This window comes from Lissotriton helveticus, chromosome 10 (genome assembly GCF_964261635.1).
Source record: "Lissotriton helveticus chromosome 10, aLisHel1.1, whole genome shotgun sequence".
NCBI classification, from domain to species: domain Eukaryota; kingdom Metazoa; phylum Chordata; class Amphibia; order Caudata; family Salamandridae; genus Lissotriton; species Lissotriton helveticus.
In genome coordinates this window covers 333,804,480-333,827,070 of record NC_136071.1, presented here as the reverse complement: position 1 = coordinate 333,827,070, position 22,591 = coordinate 333,804,480, and positions in this window count along the sequence as shown.

The window sequence follows — 22,591 nt, the reverse complement described above, 5'->3', positions numbered from 1 at the left end:
GATCAACAAATTTACAACCATTTCAATATGCATTAGTACACATGATTTTATCAATCTGAAATTAGTGAGGATGTAAACACTCTAATGTAAATTGTATATAAAATTGTTTTTATTGTTTTTATATTAATCTCTGTTCATACCATCTTACGAAACAATTACATACATTTATTCATAAAAAATATGTTAAAAACAATTGATATAACATTTTATCTTACAAGGTAAAAATACAGTTAAAAAAAGTTATTTGCAATACAACAAAATTATCACACAAACAGATTGTCGACGCGGCGTTTCGGTGATTTTTATGTCGTCACCTTCTTCAGGACAGTGTGTGAGTTCAAATCACTATAGATTTAAAAACACAGAAGAATCATATGTTAACATTTGATGTATTGACTCAGTGGCAGAACAGAGTTATACTGTAACCTTCCTAAATTGGCACGCTGTACATCCTACATCCTAAATTTCTTTCATTAAATCTAAACAGTACAATCATTAACACTTTATATCTTATAGATATTTGAACAAATTCTTTCTAGAAAGCTCTGTGATTGTATGGTTACTCTATTTGGAAAACAAGCCTATGCAATATTTGTGAATCCCCCAACCTTCGTTTGGTCTCACCCTTTCACTTGCATCCTTTCAAGCCTCTTATCGTAAAGCTAATGTTTGGGGATACCTGTTTAGCTTAAGATATCACCTATCGATCATCTTAGTATGGATATTACTTTAATTTATAGTATGTTGACTTAATCCATACCTCCAATTAGGTTGTTGCTTGGTCTGCCGCTTTTTTAAGAAATTGGCGATCTGTGACCTTTTCGGGATTATCTCAGTTTCTGTGAAATGATTGTTAAATATAAACCGGGTCATTAGATCCCCTCACGGTATAGTCTCTAGTTCATCTCTATATACCTTATTAGTTATTTCTTTACCTTATTTTAATAAATTTGTTCATAGATGGAGTGGGTCAGTGTTCTTCCGTAGCTCCGTTGATATATGAGATCATAGTGCCTATCGGAAGATACCATGTATTAGTCATTATATTTACCTTTTAACAAGCCATTGTTCACCCTCCTAAATTTAATGCTTATTTATCATTCAGTTCCCTACATTATGGGGTGTAAAGAGTAAGTACCTGGAATTCTTTGCAGGCAGGTCTTGTGCAGAGGACGGTCTTTCTTTTCTACGCCCGGTATTTCCGGTAGAATTTTATTTTCTGGTCTTTTAAAAAAAAACGAGATACAAAAGTTGGAGATTTTGCTGTAAATATTAAACGGGGCTTTTTGTCTATTGATTCCCTATTCAGAGGTCGATTGATCTTACCTGAAAGTATGTCTTTTTGACCAAGAAAGCTCGCTCTTGCTTTTGTGGCGAAATTTCTTTTGGGAACACAGGAGAGATTCTTTTTTATCTGCAAAAATCGGAAGGGTAGCGATTTTGGTAGCTGTTACGGGTCAGTTCTATTTATTCCCTAACGGAACACTGTTTAAGGCTTGGTTCTTCTCTCGGGGGTTCGGGACAGAGTTCTACTTACTTGAATTGGTTTTTCTCCGCGATTTCCGGGCGTCTGCCGTGACCGTCTTGCCGATAGTGTTAATTCTGCACTAGCTGGTCTCGTACTTATATACGCTTCTCACTAGGTCAATCTTAATTAAATCAATGCACCTGTGGTTATTTTTAAGACGGGCTCTATTCTTTCGTCGGTTACGGCGGCCATCTTTGCATTGCATTTTCATTCACTTGGTACCGTTTAATTGTTTCCGCTTCGGGTTTGTTTACGCTTTCATTCCTACTTTAGAAGTGAAGCGCAATTTTTTAAAAGGTGTATATTCCACCACAGTGGGTTTGCATCAATTATCGCCTCCCAATTTGATATATTCACTCATTAGTGAAAAGAGGATATTCCTTAAGTGAAATGTGGCAGCCATCTTAAAGATGTTAAGGGTGTTATTACTGCTTCGGGTTTACTTCCGCTTTCATTCATACTTTTACAGTGAAAACCGATTGTTTACCCATGGCACATATCGTATAATTTGCCTCAGTGGGTTTACAGTAATTACCGCCTCACAACAATGATATGTTGTTTCATTAGCGGAGATGGGTATTCCTTAAGTGAAATATGGCGGCCATCTTTAAAGGTGTTAAAGTATGGCTTTTTCTTCTTAAAAGTTGTGTTATTGAGAATGAATTCCCTATTATATTTAAAGTGTATGTCTTTTGTTAGTTTCCCTACTGGCTTTTTATTTATTTGGTGGCTATTTAGGTTTTCAACTTATTCAAATCTTTTGATAGTAATCATTTATTTGTTACTATTCCTTCGGTCTTGTGTTTTTGGTCCTGAATTTTATACGGAATCCCCAATATTTTAGACAAATTATTCTTGTCGTGTCTTTAGTTCTATAGTGATTTATTGGATATGGAATCCTCATAATGGGGCTATGGGTGGGGGAACTAGCTTAGGGCACTAATCCAGATCTACCCATATGTTTATTCTTATCAAAGGTTGAGATAATAGGGAACGGGTTTTTTTAGCGTACCTCTTGATCTTATATTAGCCTATTCCTCTATTCTTAAGTTTACGCAGAACCACACATTTTTTGATCCCATTTCGTGGTTTAGAGAATCCTGTCCCATTCCTCCTTGCTGTTCAATCCATTTTTAAAAGTGTTAAATTTGGACATATAGTACTGTTCTCTTTTTCTTCTTTTCATGTCCATATCACCTCCTCTGTTATTTAATTTAACTACTTCAATAATGCACCATCTGAGGTCCTTTGACATTATGCTTCAGAATGTCCCAGTGTTCAGCCAAAGGGGCATTGGCCCGTTTCGATCTGATGGCGGATTTGTGCTCGTTAAGCCGCACTCTTATTTCTCTGGAGGTTTCCCCAATATATGCTTTTTGGCAAGGGCACTGGATCATATATATTACGTTTGGGGTCCTGCAGTTTACTAGTTCATTTTGTTGGTGAGTGACTCCGTTGTATGTCACTTTGGGTCCCTTTAGAATCTGACTACAGTTTTTACATGAACCACAGGGAAAATTACCCACTGGGGCCTTTCCATCAATGGTTCTCAACTTATTTCTTTTTTGATCATCTGGGTATGTATGGACCAAACAATTTTAACTGTTTTGTTCCTGCGAAATGCATAGATTGGTTTGGGCAGGGGTGCGCTGTTTTGGTTTTGAAGTAGGTTCCAATTCCTGTTTATGAGATTCTTAATTTTATTACTTATATTAGAAAAGTTTGTAACACACACTATCTGTTCTTTTTGTAGGGATTCTTTTTTTGGCTCAAATATACTATCTCTATTGAAATATTTAGCTCTTTTATATGCTTGCTTGACCATTTTTTTCGGATAGCCTCTTTCCAAAAACGTATTAGTCAGGTTTCGGGCGTGTTTTTCGAATTCTTTTTTATCTGTACAATTTCTTTTCACCCTTAAGAACTGGCCGAAGGGTATGCTATTTTTTTGGGTGGATGGATGGTAACTACCATAATGTAACATTGTGTTACGGTCAGTAGGCTTACTGAAGAGTTCTACTTTTAGAAGACCTTCCGTATGTTGAATTTTTAGGTCAAGGAAATTACAGCTCTGGTTACTATAGGTGGAGGTGAATTTTAAATTCTTGTCTCCAAGGTTTATCCATTCGATGAATTCCTTTAGTTCATCTTCACTGCCTGACCATATGAAGAACACGTCGTCAATGAAACGATACCAGGTCTTGATGTTTTCAAAAAAAGGGGACATCTCATTGAATACATGTTTTTCCTCAAAGGTAGATACGTAAAGGCAAGCTAGACTTGGTGCGCAAGTTGCGCCCATGCTTGTGCCCTTTATCTGTTTAAAAAGGTCTTCTTTGAACAAAAAAAGTTCTTTGTTAGAATGATATCTATGCAATCTACTATGAATTGTGCATGTTCGGACAGGTCTTCTTCTCCTCCTTTTAAAATATTCTCCATCATTATTTTTGTATCCTGCTGAGGGATGTTCGTGTATAGTGACTCTATGTCTAGAGTCACTAGCCATTCACTATCCATGTTGTAGGGTTTATTTTCGATTTTACTGATTATATCTGTGGTGTCCTTGATATAGGCTTTTTGCTGGGTTACTAGGGGTTGAATGAACTTGTCCACGTACTGGCTCAAGGGTTCTGTTAATGAGTTAAGACTGGACACTATGGGTCTCATTGGTGGATCCCTAAGGTTTTTATGGACCTTAGGGAGCCCATAAATTGCAGGTATCACTGGGGTTTCATTTTTTAGGAAATTAAATTCCTCTTGGTTTATAACTCCATCTTCTAGGGCATAGTTTAGTCTATTTGATATTGTTGTTTTCAGATTGGACCACTCTTGCTTATTAGAGGATGCATAGTGCAAAGGGTTTTTTAACATTTCTTGCATTTTGGTTTCATACTTATGGGTGTCCATGATGACAATACTGCCACCTTTGTCCCCAGGTTTTATTGTGATGTCTTTACATTCCTGCAAGGATCCTAGTGCATTTTTCTCCTCTTTGGTGAGGTTGTATTTTACCCAAGATTTCTGTTTTAAAAGGTCTTCTAGTCCTTTCTCAATTACTTTTTCAAAAATGTCTACCTCCTTACTGACCATGGAGCCGGTGGGCATCCATTTAGATTTGGGCCTTATTGTCACAAGGGGGTTTTTCCTTCCCTTCGAAGAATTTGTTCAGCCTAATTTTTCTAAAAAAGCTTTTTATATCCCGCTGAAGATTAAATTTATCCACTGGTTCAGCGATGGCATATCCTAAACCTTTTTCCAGCAGCCGTATTTCATCAGCGTTTAAGACTCTGCTGGATAAGTTTATGACTGCTGTTTTGGGATCTAGTCCCAATTCTTTTGGCTGCGAGTCTTCATATATGGACGTGCTTGCCCTTGGTTCTGAGGGTAGTAGTTCCTCCCTCTCGCTCTGCCTCTTGGGTTCGTATTTTGGTTGGTTTTGCGTCTGTCTAAAAAAGGCAGGCTCTCTCTATTTGGTTTGTTGGCATTACTGTGACTATTATCCCTTGGGGCAGAGGTTTCAGGGTGGAGTTCTGTTTCAGAGTCAGTGCTCGTATAAGAGCTTTCAGAGAAACTGACCCCTCTCCTAGGACCATTTCTTCTATTAGTTTGCCACCTTTGCTTGGGTTGGGACTCCTCTCTTTGTTTTTCGTAATAGTCTTTCTGGAGATAAGGGTACGTTTTTTCGGGTCTGTACTTTTCTACATCTTTTCTGAATTTATTGCTTTTTTTGTTAGTTAGATAATCTCTGTATCCATCTAGATCTCCCTGAATTTCATCTAGTTTACTTTTGGCATCTTCTAATGATGTACTTTCACTTAGTTTTTTCTCCATTTCGTCTATTTCTTGTTTTTCTATTATTAGTGTGGCATTTGCAGTTTCTATTATTATTAGGAGCCAATCTCGGCTGCATCTATTAGCAATGAAAGTCCAGGTCTCTATGAATTTTTGATTCTTGGTAAATAGACTGGGTTCATTCCTGACTTGCAGGCCTTTTGGGATAATTCCCTTTTTGCAGTACTCAACCAAAAAATCTGCATGCAGCTCTGTCCTTATTACCTTCTTTTTAAGATTCCATAGTTCCTTCCATTTTTCTTCTTCAGTATCTGTTATTATCACAGTATTAGTGGTTTTATTTTTGCCGTTTACTAATTTATTGAATTGGTCTTCGGAGAAGCTGAAGACTTTAAATTGGTCCATTTTTATTTAGGGCCAACGCACCTGTTAGTGCACCTCTATTTGTTCTTTAGAGGTAGAAGTGGAACACTCCTCAGTTGACAAACTGTGCTATTATAACTTCCAATTTAAGAAGGAGAAACCCTTTGTGAAAAGGGAAGGGGTTAAAGGATTAGACGAAAAAATACAAGTTCCCTTTTCATGTAGTCTAGAAAGAGAGACTTTTGTCTCTGGGGAGTTGCAGAAAGGTGCTTAGAGTGAGCCAACCCATGTATCAAGGTTGTAGAGGGATCAACAAATTTACAACCATTTCAATATGCATTAGTACACATGATTTTATCAATCTGAAATTAGTGAGGATGTAAACACTCTAATGTAAATTGTATATAAAATAGTTTTTATTGTTTTTATATTAATCTCTGTTCATACCATCTTACGAAACAATTACATACATTTATTCATAAAAAATATGTTAAAAACAATTGATATAACATTTTATCTTACAAGGTAAAAATACAGTTAAAAAAAGTTATTTGCAATACAACAAAATTATCACACAAACAGATTGTCAACGCGGCGTTTCGGTGATTTTTATGTCGTCACCTTCTTCAGGACAGTGTGTGAGTTCAAATCACTATAGATTTAAAAACACAGAAGAATCATATGTTAACATTTGATGTATTGACTCAGTGGCAGAACAGAGTTAGACTGTAACCTTCCTAAATTGGCACGCTGTACATCCTACATCCTAAATTTCTTTCATTAAATCTAAACAGTACAATCTTTAACACTTTATATCTTATAGATATTTGAACAAATTCTTTCTAGAAAGCTCTGTGATTGTATGGTTACTCTATTTGGAAAACAAGCCTATGCAATATTTGTGAATCCCCCAACCTTCGTTTGGTCTCACCCTTTCACTTGCATCCTTTCAAGCCTCTTATCGTAAAGCCAATGTTTGGGGATACCTGTTTAGCTTAAGATATCACCTATCGATCATCTTAGTATGGATATTACTTTAATTTATAGTATGTTGACTTAATCCATACCTCCAATTAGGTTGTTGCTTGGTCTGCCGCTTTTTTAAGAAATTGGCGATCTGTGACCTTTTCGGGATTATCTCAGTTTCTGTGAAATGATTGTTAAATATAAACCGGGTCATTAGATCCCCTCACGGTATAGTCTCTAGTTCATCTCTATATACCTTATTAGTTATTTCTTTACCTTATTTTAATAAATTTGTTCATAGATGGAGTGGGTCAGTGTTCTTCCGTAGCTCCGTTGATATATGAGATCATAGTGCCTATCGGAAGATACCATGTATTAGTCATTATATTTACCTTTTAACAAGCCATTGTTCACCCTCCTAAATTTAATGCTTATTTATCATTCAGTTCCCTACATTATGGGGTGTAAAGAGTAAGTACCTGGAATTCTTTGCAGGCAGGTCTTGTGCAGAGGACGGTCTTTCTTTTCTACGCCCGGTATTTCCGGTAGAATTTTATTTTCTGGTCTTTTAAAAAAAAAACGAGATACAAAAGTTGGAGATTTTGCTGTAAATATTAAACGGGGCTTTTTGTCTATTGATTCCCTATTCAGAGGTCGATTGATCTTACCTGAAAGTATGTCTTTTTGACCAAGAAAGCTCGCTCTTGCTTTTGTGGCGAAATTTCTTTTGGGAACACAGGAGAGATTCTTTTTTATCTGCAAAAATCGGAAGGGTAGTCCTCTGAATAGGGAATCAATAGACAAAAAGCCCTGTTTAATATTTACAGCAAAATCTCCAATTTTTGTATCTCGTTTTTTTTTAAAAGACCAGAAAATAAAATTCTACCGGAAATACCGGGCGTAGAAAAGAAAGACCGTCCTCTGCACAAGACCTGCCTGCAAAGAATTCCAGGTACTTACTCTTAACACCCCATAATGTAGGGAACTGAATGATAAATAAGCATTAAATTTAGGAGGGTGAACAATGGCTTGTTAAAAGGTAAATATAATGACTAATACATGGTATCTTCCGATAGGCACTATGATCTCATATATCAACGGAGCTACGGAAGAACACTGACCCACTCCATCTATGAACAAATTTATTAAAATAAGGTAAAGAAATAACTAATAAGGTATATAGAGATGAACTAGAGACTATACCGTGAGGGGATCTAATGACCCGGTTTATATTTAACAATCATTTCACAGAAACTGAGATAATCCCGAAAAGGTCACAGATCGCCAATTTCTTAAAAAAGCGGCAGACCAAGCAACAACCTAATTGGAGGTATGGATTAAGTCAACATACTATAAATTAAAGTAATATCCATACTAAGATGATCGATAGGTGATATTTTAAGCTAAACAGGTATCCCCAAACATTAGCTTTACGATAAGAGGCTTGAAAGGATGCAAGTGAAAGGGTGAGACCAAACGAAGGTTGGGGGATTCACAAATATTGCATAGGCTTGTTTTCCAAATAGAGTAACCATACAATCACAGAGCTTTCTAGAAAGAATTTGTTCAAATATCTATAAGATATAAAGTGTTAATGATTGTACTGTTTAGATTTAATGAAAGAAATTTAGGATGTAGGATGTACAGCGTGCCAATTTAGGAAGGTTACAGTCTAACTCTGTTCTGCCACTGAGTCAATACATCAAATGTTAACATATGATTCTTCTGTGTTTTTAAATCTATAATGATTTGAACTCACACACTGTCCTGAAGAAGGTGACGACATAAAAATCACCGAAACGCCGCGTTGACAATCTGTTTGTGTGATAATTTTGTTGTATTGCAAATAACTTTTTTTAACTGTATTTTTACCTTGTAAGATAAAATGTTATATCAATTGTTTTTAACATATTTTTTATGAATAAATGTATGTAATTGTTTCGTAAGATGGTATGAACAGAGATTAATATAAAAACAATAAAAACTATTTTATATACAATTTACATTAGAGTGTTTACATCCTCACTAATTTCAGATTGATAAAATCATGTGTACTAATGCATATTGAAATGGTTGTAAATTTGTTGATCCCTCTACAACCTTGATACATGGGTTGGCTCACTCTAAGCACCTTTCTGCAACTCCCCAGAGACAAAAGTCTCTCTTTCTAGACTACATGAAAAGGGAACTTGTATTTTTTGTCTAATCCTTTAACCCCTTCCCTTTTCACAAAGGGTTTCTCCTTCTTAAATTGGAAGTTATAATAGCACAGTTTGTCAACTGAGGAGTGTTCCACTTCTACCTCTAAAGAACAAATAGAGGTGCACTAACAGGTGCGTTGGCCCTAAATAAAAATGGACCAATTTAAAGTCTTCAGCTTCTCCGAAGACCAATTCAATAAATTAGTAAACGGCAAAAATAAAACCACTAATACTGTGATAATAACAGATACTGAAGAAGAAAAATGGAAGGAACTATGGAATCTTAAAAAGAAGGTAATAAGGACAGAGCTGCTTGCAGATTTTTTGGTTGAGTACTGCAAAAAGGGAATTATCCCAAAAGGCCTGCAAGTCAGGAATGAACCCAGTCTATTTACCAAGAATCAAAAATTCATAGAGACCTGGACTTTCATTGCTAATAGATGCAGCCGAGATTGGCTCCTATTAATAATAGAAACTGCAAATGCCACACTAATAATAGAAAAACAAGAAATAGACGAAATGGAGAAAAAACTAAGTGAAAGTACATGATTAGAAGATGCCAAAAGTAAACTAGATGAAATTCAGGGAGATCTAGATGGATACAGAGATTATCTAACTAACAAAAAAAGCAATACATTCAGAAAAGATGTAGAAAAGTACACACCCGAAAAAACTTACCCTTATCTCCAGAAAGACTATTACGAAAAACAAAGAGAGGAGTCCCAACCCAAGCAAAGGTGGCAAACTAATAGAAGAAATGGTCCTAGGAGAGGGGTCAGTTTCTCTGAAAGCTCTTATACGAGCACTGACTCTGAAACAGAACTCCACCCTGAAACCTCTGCCCCAAGGGATAATAGTCACAGTAATGCCAACAAACCAAATAGAGAGAGCCTGCCTTTTTTAGACAGACGCAAAACCAACCAAAATACGAACCCAAGAGGCAGAGCGAGAGGGAGGAACTACTACCCTCAGAACCAAGGGCAAGCACGTCCATATATGAAGACTCGCAGCCAAAAGAATTGGGACTAGATCCCAAAACAGCAGTCATAAACTTATCCAGCAGAGTCTTAAACGCTGATGAAATACGGCTGCTGGAAAAAGGTTTAGGATATGCCATCGCTGAACCAGTGGATAAATTTAATCTTCAGCGGGATATAAAAAGCTTTTTTAGAAAAATTAGGCTGAACAAATTCTTCGAAGGGAAGGAAAAACCCCCTAGTGACAATAAGTCAGGTCTAAGGCCCAAATCTAAATGGATGCCCACCGGCTCCATGGTCAGTAAGGAGGTAGACATTTTTGAAAAAGTAATTGAGAAAGGACTAGAAGACCTTTTAAAACAGAAATCTTGGGTAAAATACAACCTCACCAAAGAGGAGAAAAATGCACTAGGATCCTTGCAGGAATGTAAAGACATCACAATAAAACCTGGGGACAAAGGTGGCAGTATTGTCATCATGGACACCCATAAGTATGAAACCAAAATGCAAGAAATGTTAAAAAACCCTTTGCACTATGCATCCTCTAATAAGCAAGAGTGGTCCAATCTGAAAACAACAATATCAAATAGACTAAACTATGCCCTAGAAGATGGAGTTATAAACCAAGAGGAATTTAATTTCCTAAAAAATGAAACCCCAGTGATGCCTGCAATTTATGGGCTCCCTAAGGTCCATAAAAACCTTAGGGATCCACCAATGAGACCCATAGTGTCCAGTCTTAACTCATTAACAGAACCCTTGAGCCAGTACGTGGACAAGTTCATTCAACCCCTAGTAACCCAGCAAAAAGCCTATATCAAGGACACCACAGATATAATCAGTAAAATCGAAAATAAACCCTACAACATGGATAGTGAATGGCTAGTGACTCTAGACATAGAGTCACTATACACGAACATCCCTCAGCAGGATACAAAAATAATGATGGAGAATATTTTAAAAGGAGGAGAAGAAGACCTGTCCGAACATGCACAATTCATAGTAGATTGCATTGATATCATTCTAACAAAGAACATTTTTTTGTTCAAAGAAGACCTTTTTAAACAGATAAAGGGCACTAGCATGGGCGCAACTTGCGCACCAAGTCTAGCTTGCCTTTACGTATCTACCTTTGAGGAAAAACATGTATTCAATGAGATGTCCCCTTTTTTTGAAAACATCAAGACCTGGTATCGTTTCATTGACGACGTGTTCTTCATAAGGTCAGGCAGTGAAGATGAACTAAAGGAATTCATCGAATGGATAAACCTTGGAGACAAGAATTTAAAATTCACCTCCACCTATAGTAACCAGAGCTGTAATTTCCTTGACCTAAAAATTAAACATACGGAAGGTCTTCTAAAAGTAGAACTCTTCAGTAAGCCTACTGACCGTAACACAATGTTACATTATGGTAGTTACCATCCATCCACCCAAAAAAATAACATACCCTTCGGCCAGTTCTTAAGGGTGAAAAGAAATTGTACAGATAAAAAGGAATTCGAAAAACACGCCCGAAACCTGACTAATAAGTTTTTGGAAAGAGGCTATCCGAATAAAATGGTCAAGCAAGCATATAAAAGAGCTAAATATTTCAATAGAGATAGTATATTTGAGCCAAAAAAAGAATCCCTACAAAAAGAACAGATAGTGTGTGTTACAAACTTTTCTAATATAAGTAATAAAATTAAGAATCTCATAAACAGGAATTGGAACCTACTTCAAAACCAAAACAGCGCACCCCTGCCCAAACCAATCTATGCATTTCGCAGGAACAAAACAGTTAAAAATTGTTTGGTCCATACATACCCAGATGATCAAAAAAGAAATAAGTTGAGAACCATTGATGGAAAGGCCCCAGTGGGTAATTTTCCCTGTGGTTCATGTAAAAACTGTAGTCAGATTCTAAAGGGACCCAAAGTGACATACAACGGAGTCACTCACCAACAAAATGAACTAGTAAACTGCAGGACCCCAAACGTAATATATATGATCCAGTGCCCTTGCCAAAAAGCATATATTGGGGAAACCTCCAGAGAAATAAGAGTGCGGCTTAACGAGCACAAATCCGCCATCAGATCGAAACGGGCCAATGCCCCTTTGGCTGAACACTGGGACATTCTGAAGCATAATGTCGAGGACCTCAGATGGTGCATTATTGAAGTAGTTAAATTAAATAACAGAGGAGGTGATATGGACATGAAAAGAAGAAAAAGAGAACAGTACTATATGTCCAAATTTAACACTTTTAAAAATGGATTGAACAGCAAGGAGGAATGGGACAGGATTCTCTAAACCACGAAATGGGATCAAAAAATGTGTGGTTCTGCGTAAACTTAAGAATAGAGGAATAGGCTAATATAAGATCAAGAGGTATGCTAAAAAAAAAACGTTCGCTATTATCTCAACCTTTGATAAGAATAAACATATGGGTAGATCTGGATTAGTGCCCTAAGCTAGTTCCCCCACCCATAGCCCCATTATGAGGATTCCATATCCAATAAATCACTATAGAACTAAAGACACGACAAGAATAATTTGTCTAAAATATTGGGGATTCCGTATAAAATTCAGGACCAAAAACACAAGACCGAAGGAATAGTAACAAATAAATGATTACTATCAAAAGATTTGAATAAGTTGAAAACCTAAATAGCCACCAAATAAATAAAAAGCCAGTAGGGAAGCTAACAAAAGACATACACTTTAAATATAATAGGGAATTCATTCTCAATAACACAACTTTTAAGAAGAAAAAGCCATACTTTAACACCTTTAAAGATGGCCGCCATATTTCACTTAAGGAATACCCATCTCCGCTAATGAAACAACATATCATTGTTGTGAGGCGGTAATTACTGTAAACCCACTGGGGCAAATTATACGATATGTGCCATTGGTAAACAATCGGTTTTCACTGTAAAAGTATGAATGAAAGCGGAAGTAAACCCGAAGCAGTAATAACACCCTTAACATCTTTAAGATGGCCGCCACATTTCACTTAAGGAATATCCTCTTTCCACTAATGAGTGAATATATCAAATTGGGAGGCGATAATTGATGCAAACCCACTGTGGTGGAATATACACCTTTTAAAAAATTGCGCTTCACTTCTAAAGTAGGAATGAAAGCGTAAACAAACCCGAAGCGGAAACAATTAAACGGTACCAAGTGAATGAAAATGCAACGCAAAGATGGCCGCCGTAACCGACGAAAGAATAGAGCCCGTCTTAAAAATAACCACAGGTGCATTGATTTAATTAAGATTGACCTAGTGAGAAGCGTATATAAGTACGAGACCAGCTAGTGCAGAATTAACACTATCGGCAAGACGGTCACGGCAGACGCCCGGAAATCGCGGAGAAAAACCAATTCAAGTAAGTAGAACTCTGTCCCGAACCCCCGAGAGAAGAACCAAGCCTTAAACAGTGTTCCGTTAGGGAATAAATAGAACTGACCCGTAACAGCTACCAAAATCGCTACCCTTCCGATTTTTGCAGATAAAAAAGAATCTCTCCTGTGTTCCCAAAAGAAATTTCGCCACAAAAGCAAGAGCGAGCTTTCTTGGTCAAAAAGACATACTTTCAGGTAAGATCAATCGACCTCTGAATAGGGAATCAATAGACAAAAAGCCCCGTTTAATATTTACAGCAAAATCTCCAACTTTTGTATCTCGTTTTTTTTTAAAAGACCAGAAAATAAAATTCTACCGCAAATACCGGGCGTAGAAAAGAAAGACCGTCCTCTGCACAAGACCTGCCTGCAAAGAATTCCAGGTACTTACTCTTTACACCCCATAATGTAGGGAACTGAATGATAAATAAGCATTAAATTTAGGAGGGTGAACAATGGCTTGTTAAAAGGTAAATATAATGACTAATACATGGTATCTTCCGATAGGCACTATGATCTCATATATCAACGGAGCTACGGAAGAACACTGACCCACTCCATCTATGAACAAATTTATTAAAATAAGGTAAAGAAATAACTAATAAGGTATATAGAGATGAACTAGAGACTATACCGTGAGGGGATCTAATGACCTGGTTTATATTTAACAATCATTTCACAGAAACTGAGATAATCCCGAAAAGGTCACAGATCGCCAATTTCTTAAAAAAGCGGCAGACCAAGCAACAACCTAATTGGAGGTATGGATTAAGTCAACATACTATAAATTAAAGTAATATCCATACTAAGATGATCGATAGGTGATATCTTAAGCTAAACAGGTATCCCCAAACATTAGCTTTACGATAAGAGGCTTGAAAGGATGCAAGTGAAAGGGTGAGACCAAACGAAGGTTGGGGGATTCACAAATATTGCATAGGCTTGTTTTCCAAATAGAGTAACCATACAATCACAGAGCTTTCTAGAAAGAATTTGTTCAAATATCTATAAGATATAAAGTGTTAATGATTGTACTGTTTAGATTTAATGAAAGAAATTTAGGATGTAGGATGTACAGCGTGCCAATTTAGGAAGGTTACAGTCTAACTCTGTTCTGCCACTGAGTCAATACATCAAATGTTAACATATGATTCTTCTGTGTTTTTAAATCTATAGTGATTTGAACTCACACACTGTCCTGAAGAAGGTGACGACATAAAAATCACCAAAACGCCGCGTCGACAATCTGTTTGTGTGATAATTTTGTTGTATTGCAAATAACTTTTTTTAACTGTATTTTTACCTTGTAAGATAAAATGTTATATCAATTGTTTTTAACATATTTTTTATGAATAAATGTATGTAATTGTTTCGTAAGATGGTATGAACAGAGATTAATATAAAAACAATAAAAACAATTTTATATACAATTTACATTAGAGTGTTTACATCCTCACTAATTTCAGATTGATAAAATCATGTGTACTAATGCATATTGAAATGGTTGTAAATTTGTTGATCCCTCTACAACCTTGATACATGGGTTGGCTCACTCTAAGCACCTTTCTGCAACTCCCCAGAGACAAAAGTCTCTCTTTCTAGACTACATGAAAAGGGAACTTGTATTTTTTGTCTAATCCTTTAACCCCTTCCCTTTTCACAAAGGGTTTCTCCTTCTTAAATTGAAAGTTATAATAGCACAGTTTGTCAACTGAGGAGTGTTCCACTTCTACCTCTAAAGAACAAATAGAGGTGCACTAACAGGTGCGTTGGCCCTAAATAAAAATGGACCAATTTAAAGTCTTTAGCTTCTCCGAAGACCAATTCAATAAATTAGTAAACGGCAAAAATAAAACCACTAATACTGTGATAATAACAGATACTGAAGAAGAAAAATGGAAGGAACTATGGAATCTTAAAAAGAAGGTAATAAGGACAGAGCTGCATGCAGATTTTTTGGTTGAGTACTGCAAAAAGGGAATTATCCCAAAAGGCCTGCAAGTCAGGAATGAACCCAGTCTATTTACCAAGAATCAAAAATTCATAGAGACCTGGACTTTCATTGCTAATAGATGCAGCCGAGATTGGCTCCTATTAATAATAGAAACTGCAAATGCCACACTAATAATAGAAAAACAAGAAATAGACGAAATGGAGAAAAAACTAAGTGAAAGTACATCATTAGAAGATGCCAAAAGTAAACTCGATGAAATTCATGGAGATCTAGATGGATACAGAGATTATCTAACTAACAAAAAAAGCAATAAATTCAGAAAAGATGTAGAAAAGTACAGACCCGAAATAACTTACCCTTATCTCCAGAAAGACTATTACGAAAAACAAAGAGAGGAGTCCCAACCCTAGAAGGAATGGTCCTAGGAGAGGGGTCAGTTTCTCTGAAAGCTCTTATACGAGCACTGACTCTGAAACAGAACTCCACCCTGAAACCTCTGCCCCAAGGGATAATAGTCACAGTAATGCCAACAAACCAAATAGAGAGAGCCTGCCTTTTTTAGACAGACGCAAAACCAACCAAAATACGAACCCAAGAGGCAGAGCGAGAGGGAGGAACTACTACCCTCAGAACCAAGGGCAAGCACGTCCATATATGAAGACTCGCAGCCAAAAGAATTGGGACTAGATCCCAAAACAGCAGTCATAAACTTATCCAGCAGAGTCTTAAACGCTGATGAAATACGGCTGCTGGAAAAAGGTTTAGGATATGCCATCGCTGAACCAGTGGATAAATTTAATCTTCAGCGGGATATAAAAAGCTTTTTTAGAAAAATTAGGTTGAACAAATTCTTCGAAGGGAAGGAAAAACCCCCTAGTGACAATAAGTCAGGTCTAAGGCCCAAATCTAAATGGATGCCCACCGGCTCCATGGTCAGTAAGGAGGTAGACATTTTTGAAAAAGTAATTGAGAAAGGACTAGAAGACCTTTTAAAACAGAAATCTTGGGTAAAATACAACCTCACCAAAGAGGAGAAAAATGCACTAGGATCCTTGCAGGAATGTAAAGACATCACAATAAAACCTGGGGACAAAGGTGGCAGTATTGTCATCATGGACACCCATAAGTATGAAACCAAAATGCAAGAAATGTTAAAAAACCCTTTGCACTATGCATCCTCTAATAAGCAAGAGTGGTCCAATCTGAAAACAACAATATCAAATAGACTAAACTATGCCCTAGAAGATGGAGTTATAAACCAAGAGGAATTTAATTTCCTAAAAAATGAAACCCCAGTGATACCTGCAATTTATGGGCTCCCTAAGGTCCATAAAAACCTTAGGGATCCACCAATGAGACCCATAGTGTCCAGTCTTAACTCATTAACAGAACCCTTGAGCCAGTACGTGGACAAGTTCATTCAACCCCTAGTAACCCAGCAAAAAGCCTATATCAAGGACACCACAGATATAATCAGTAAAATCGAAAATAAACCCTACAACATGGATAGTGAATGGCTAGTGACTCTAGACATAGAGTCACTATACACGAACATCCCTCAGCAGGATACAAAAATAATGATGGAGAATATTTTAAAAGGAGGAGAAGAAGACCTGTCCGAACATGCACAATTCATAGTAGATTGCATAGATATCATTCTAACAAAGAACATTTTTTTGTTCAAAGAAGACCTTTTTAAACAGATAAAGGGCACTAGCATGGGCGCAACTTGCGCACCAAGTCTAGCTTGCCTTTACGTATCTACCTTTGAGGAAAAACATGTATTCAATGAGATGTCCCCTTTTTTTGAAAACATCAAGACCTGGTATCATTTCATTGACGACGTGTTCTTCATATGGTCAGGCAGTGAAGATGAACTAAAGGAATTCATCGAATGGATAAACCTTGGAGACAAGAATTTAAAATTCACCTCCACCTATAGTAACCAGAGCTGTAATTTCCTTGACCTAAAAATTAAACATACGGAAGGTCTTCTAAAAGTAGAACTCTTCAGTAAGCCTACTGACCGTAACACAATGTTACATTATGGTAGTTACCATCCATCCACCCAAAAAAATAGCATACCCTTCGGCCAGTTCTTAAGGGTGAAAAGAAATTGCACAGATAAAAAGGAATTCGAAAAACACGCCCGAAACCTGACTAATAAGTTTTTGGAAAGAGGCTATCCGAAAAAAATGGTCAAGCAAGCATATAAAAGAGCTAAATATTTCAATAGAGATAGTATATTTGAGCCAAAAAAAGAATCCCTACAAAAAGAACAGATAGTGTGTGTTACAAACTTTTCTAATATAAGTAATAAAATTAAGAATCTCATAAACAGGAATTGGAACCTACTTCAAAACCAAAACAGCGCACCCCTGCCCAAACCAATCTATGCATTTCGCAGGAACAAAACAGTTAAAAATTGTTTGGTCCATACATACCCAGATGATCAAAAAAGAAATAAGTTGAGAACCATTGATGGAAAGGCCCCAGTGGGTAATTTTCCCTGTGGTTCATGTAAAAACTGTAGTCAGATTCTAAAGGGACCCAAAGTGACATACAACGGAGTCACTCACCAACAAAATGAACTAGTAAACTGCAGGACCCCAAACGTAATATATATGATCCAGTGCCCTTGCCAAAAAGCATATATTGGGGAAACCTCCAGAGAAATAAGAGTGCGGCTTAACGAGCACAAATCCGCCATCAGATCGAAACGGGCCAATGCCCCTTTGGCTGAACACTGGGACATTCTGAAGCATAATGTCGAGGACCTCAGATGGTGCATTATTGAAGTAGTTAAATTAAATAACAGAGGAGGTGATATGGACATGAAAAGAAGAAAAAGAGAACAGTACTATATGTCCAAATTTAACACTTTTAAAAATGGATTGAACAGCAAGGAGGAATGGGACAGGATTCTCTAAACCACGAAATGGGATCAAAAAATGTGTGGTTCTGCGTAAACTTAAGAATAGAGGAATAGGCTAATATAAGATCAAGAGGTATGCTAAAAAAAACCTGTTCCCTATTATCTCAACCTTTGATAAGAAAGAATAAACATATGGGTAGATCTGGATTAGTGCCCTAAGCTAGTTCCCCCACCCATAGCCCCATTATGAGGATTCCATATCCAATAAATCACTATAGAACTAAAGACAAGACAAGAATAATTTGTCTAAAATATTGGGGATTCCGTATAAAATTCAGGACCAAAAACACAAGACCGAAGGAATAGTAACAAATAAATGATTACTATCAAAAGATTTGAATAAGTTGAAAACCTAAATAGCCACCAAATAAATAAAAAGCCAGTAGGGAAACTAACAAAAGACATACACTTTAAATATAATAGGGAATTCATTCTCAATAACACAACTTTTAAGAAGAAAAAGCCATACTTTAACACCTTTAAAGATTGCCGCCATATTTCACTTAAGGAATACCCATCTCCGCTAATGAAACAACATATCATTGTTGTGAGGCGGTAATTACTGTAAACCCACTGGGGCAAATTATACGATATGTGCCATTGGTAAACAATCGGTTTTCACTGTAAAAGTATGAATGAAAGCGGAAGTAAACCCGAAGCAGTAATAACACCCTTAACATCTTTAAGATGGCCGCCACATTTCACTTAAGGAATATCCTCTTTCCACTAATGAGTGAATATATCAAATTGGGAGGCGATAATTGATGCAAACCCACTGTGGTGGAATATACACCTTTTAAAAAATTGCGCTTCACTTCTAAAGTAGGAATGAAAGCGTAAACAAACCCGAAGCGGAAACAATTAAACGGTACCAAGTGAATGAAAATGCAACACAAAGATGGCCGCCGTAACCGACGAAAGAATAGAGCCCGTCTTAAAAATAACCACAGGTGCATTGATTTAATTAAGATTGACCTAGTGAGAAGCGTATATAAGTACGAGACCAGCTAGTGCAGAATTAACACTATCGGCAAGACGGTCACGGCAGACGCCCGGAAATCGCGGAGAAAAACCAATTCAAGTAAGTAGAACTCTGTCCCGAACCCCCGAGAGAAGAACCAAGCCTTAAACAGTGTTCCGTTAGGGAATAAATAGAACTGACCCGTAACAGCTACCAAAATCGCTACCCTTCCGATTTTTGCAGATAAAAAAGAATATCTCCTGTGTTCCCAAAAGAAATTTCGCCACAAAAGCAAGAGCGAGCTTTCTTGGTCAAAAAGACATACTTTCAGGTAAGATCAATCGACCTCTGAATAGGGAATCAATAGACAAAAAGCCCCGTTTAATATTTACAGCAAAATCTCGAACTTTTGTATCTCGTTTTTTTTTAAAAGACCAGAAAATAAAATTCTACCGGAAATACCGGGCGTAGAAAAGAAAGACCGTCCTCTGCACAAGACCTGCCTGCAAAGAATTCCAGGTACTTACTCTTTACACCCCATAATGTAGGGAACTGAATGATAAATAAGCATTAAATTTAGGAGGGTGAACAATGGCTTGTTAAAAGGTAAATATAATGACTAATACGTGGTATCTTCCGATAGGCACTATGATCTCATATATCAACGGAGCTATGGAAGAACACTGACCCACTCCATCTATGAACAAATTTATTAAAATAAGGTAAAGAAATAACTAATAAGGTATATAGAGATGAACTAGAGACTATACCGTGAGGGGATCTAATGACCCGGTTTATATTTAACAATCATTTCACAGAAACTGAGATAATCCTGAAAAGGTCACAGATCGCCAATTTCTTAAAAAAGCGGCAGACCAAGCAACAACCTAATTGGAGGTATGGATTAAGTCAACATACTATAAATTAAAGTAATATCCATACTAAGATGATCGATAGGTGATATCTTAAGCTAAACAGGTATCCCCAAACATTAGCTTTACGATAAGAGGCTTGAAAGGATGCAAGTGAAAGGGTGAGACCAAACGAAGGTTGGGGGATTCACAAATATTGCATAGGCTTGTTTTCCAAATAGAGTAACCATACAATCACAGAGCTTTCTAGAAAGAATTTGTTCAAATATCTATAAGATATAAAGTGTTAATGATTGTACTGTTTAGATTTAATGAAAGAAATTTAGGATGTAGGATGTACAGCGTGCCAATTTAGGAAGGTTACAGTCTAACTCTGTTCTGCCACTGAGTCAATACATCAAATGTTAACATATGATTCTTCTGTGTTTTTAAATCTATAGTGATTTGAACTCACACACTGTCCTGAAGAAGGTGACGACATAAAAATCACCGAAACGCCGCGTCGACAATCTGTTTGTGTGATAATTTTGTTGTATTGCAAATAACTTTTTTTAACTGTATTTTTACCTTGTAAGATAAAATGTTATATCAATTGTTTTTAACATATTTTTTATGAATAAATGTATGTAATTGTTTCGTAAGATGGTATGAACAGAGATTAATATAAAAACAATAAAAACAATTTTATATACAATTTACATTAGAGTGTTTACATCCTCACTAATTTCAGATTGATAAAATCATGTGTACTAATGCATATTGAAATGGTTGTAAATTTGTTGATCCCTCTACAACCTTGATACATGGGTTGGCTCACTCTAAGCACCTTTCTGCAACTCCCCAGAGACAAAAGTCTCTCTTTCTAGACTACATGAAAAGGGCGCACTTGAAGCGCCAGCGCTACCATCAGGGAGCATTCTCTCATTTGCATAGGGGCGTGCACTATGGAAATGAGAGGATTCCTTTGCCACTGCACCATATAACAGACGCGGGTGCAGAAGCTCTCAGGGGGCGCATTGTGAGTGCACCCTCTCAGAGCAGCCCACTTGAGAGTACAAAGGGGGCTCTATGGACCCCCCAGACATCCCCTAAAGGATCTCTAATCCCCTTTAAAAGTGCAGGTGGGTTACCGCCTGACACTGTGAAAACACAGAGCAGCTGCAAGCAGTCATTACGTGTTTTCACCTGAACCCGCTGCCCCCAGGACAGAGCAAGTTTGCGGGTGCCCGGGGGGCAGCGCATTCACCATAATGGGGTGCATTGTCATTGTTTGCACCCGGGGCACCTTTTAATAGATGCGCTGGGCGCAAACAGTGACAATGCGTAATACGGCCCCTGTTGTTGTGTAAATGGGCAGTCTGCACGAAAACCTTGTCCTAAACAATTCATGTCCTTATACAATATATACGGTTGGGTGACATCATGAACAACCAGGCTGGAGTGCAGCCAGAGTATTTTAACGAGTCTGGCAAATAATTTCGACCGTTTTAGGCCCCATTACATATAGAAGTTTGCACAACTGCCTATATTGAAGGTACAGCGTAACAGCAACAGCTGCAAAGCTCTAAGAGCTACAAAGACACACAGTAGGACAAGCCAGTGGATAAATACTTTTTTTGTTTAAAAAAACCTTTTTCAAAGAAACAAAAGTACATTACCAGAGGCCGTTTGTCAAATGAAACTTGGTTTGTCTTGGGGCAATGTAGAGCTATTAAATAGTGGAAATTCAATCATCAAAATATTTACGAAATAATAAATGATGCAGTAATTCTAGTTTTTATCCAAAACCAATACGAAACCGAACACTAACCATTCTTTATTTAGATTTGTACTGTATGCTCAATTTGAAAGTACTTCAATAAATGTTCCAGACCAAATATATCTTCATTCAGGCACTTCTTTTCTGGTGACAGCAAGCTGCTGAAAATGTGAAACACAGAGGCCAGAAAACCCGAGGGGCTGCAGTGTCGTTTGGCAAGTGATTGCAATACCTGTCAAAACTGACAATTAAATTCCTGAAAAGGTAGGGACCTTTAGACAAATAGTGAGAACCAATATCATACTTACATTGGAAACAGCAAATGTTTTTGTGACTCCTAATGTTAAAATTGTAATTCTTTGTGATTCGCAGGGTAAAGGCCAGGACAGCTAAGGGATTATTGCCCCCTTCCTTTCATTTTGCAATGAACAATTCCAACTAATACTCTGGTGGCAAATACCTAGCAGTTTACTAGCTGTCCTGGGCAGTCAGTTACCACTTGCAGAGTGGAAGATGTCGAAACAACTGCTGTGGGCATTATAGAAGGAGGTGCAAAGAGCCCCCCATCGACTACTGCACACTCCCCTCCAGGGTCTCATTCAAAGTAAAACACTTTGGGCCAGATGTAGGAGAGGAAATACGGGTCGGTAACGGCCGAATTCGGCCGTTACCGACCGGTATTTAGGATTCGGCATGTAGGTGCCTGCATTTTACAGAATCTGTAAATTTACCGTTTCGGTAAATTTACCGAATCTGTAAAATACCGAATCGTAATTTCACCGATTCGGTAATTCCACATGTAGGTAACACTCCTGAGAGTGTCACAGGCCCTTAAGAGTCGGTATTTTACCACCCAATCCTATTGGGTGGTAAAATACCGAATTCTGGTG